The 1,462-nt window shown below is 44.2% G+C and overlaps 1 pseudogene; it reads left to right on the forward strand.

Moving 5' to 3' along the window:
- The first annotated feature begins 391 nt into the window (after nt 1–391).
- On the forward strand, nt 392–1,116 carry LOC108380498 (uncharacterized; annotated as a pseudogene).
- The last annotated feature ends 346 nt before the right edge of the window (nt 1,117–1,462 follow it).

Genomic DNA, 1,462 nt, shown 5'->3' on the forward strand with positions numbered 1-1,462 from the left:
CACCTTTACAAGGCAATATGGAATGTAGTGTTTTCATTATTATTGCATATCCAAGATGGCCACCGCCACAAAATGGCGGACATTTGTTTTCAACGCCCTTTTGGATAAGAGATGTACTGCACCTTTCGACTTCGGTCTCGGTTTTGGCCAAAACATCAAATTTAGTCGAGACCACAAATTTTATGCTCAAATAATATAAAATCTAAATAAAATTAAAATAAAATAAAATAAAATATTGGAACTTACATACCTATATTATGCATTAGGGAGACTTTAAACTCAGAAAAATTGCCTCCCTTTCGACGCATAAGTTCCATCATCTTCCCTATACCAACAATTTTCTTTAAAACTAAATTCTATCTTTCTATCTTACAACCTCTTTTTCCTGCAGAAACTCACGCTAGTACCTTGCCTGCTGTTGGCCACAGTCACTACTTTAGCAGCAGCACTGCCACATCAACGTCTACAACGCGACGTCTCCGAGTTAGTGCCATACAACTATCTGCCACCTGACCACCTGAAGCAGTCGCTACCCGTAGGCGATGAAGCAAACACAGCCGATTCTATCGCTTTAGAAACTGAAGCGCCCGCTTCCGCTGACACCGATGTCGTTGATGCTGCCGCTGAACCTGAAGCTGCGCCTGTAAGCGCAGTCCGCGGCGCCGAGGGCTACCAATACCGCGCTGTACGCCGCTTAAAATACCGCCAACGCGTGCGCCGTGACGTCTCACACTTATCGGCTACTTATCTGCCACCCAATCAGGCTTATCTACCGCCTAATGGCGGNACGCTGAGGAAGTGAGCACAGTAGCGCCAATTGTTGTGGAAGATGAAGTGGAAACTGAACCACCAGCGCTGCCAGAGGAAGAAGAGCCAGCACAGCCGGATTTGCGTACACAGGGAGAAGAGGAAGGACCGCAAGACAGCGGTGTGCTGTTGCAGGATGGCTATCATTATAAGCAACCTGACGAAAAGATGTCATTGCCAAAGGCTGTCGAAAGCGAGTATCTACCGCCGTTAGAGCAGGAACAAACTGAAGCTGTAGGGCCGGAGGAAAGCGCCGTATTGGCCGATGATGGATATCATTACCGCGCGATCAGGCGTTTAAGATTTTAAATGTAGGAGACACATTATTGCTTATTTTGTTTTTTTTTTAATTGAAAATATTTAATGTTACTTATATACATACCTGTGTACATAAATAAATGGTTGTATTATTTTACTACAAATTATAAGGATCTTGTTACCGTTCGACATTCTTGTGAAAACGAAATTCGCTTTCTTGCGTGGTGGATTAGTATTGGGCGTACCACGCAGCTTTTACTCAGCGGAAATAGTAACGAAGTTATTACGCGGGAGAAGATTCCATGTGCAATTAATAACATTCTCCTTCAGCATCTTTACCACATCCACAAACGAGTCGGTTGGCCTCGTCAGTTCTGCAAAGTACTCAGAGCTGTAG

The sequence above is a fragment of the Rhagoletis zephyria genome, unplaced genomic scaffold (assembly GCF_001687245.7).
Source record: "Rhagoletis zephyria isolate East Lansing unplaced genomic scaffold, Rhagoletis_zephyria_1.1 Rzeph_scaffold_19458, whole genome shotgun sequence".
Taxonomy (NCBI): Eukaryota; Metazoa; Arthropoda; class Insecta; order Diptera; family Tephritidae; genus Rhagoletis; species Rhagoletis zephyria.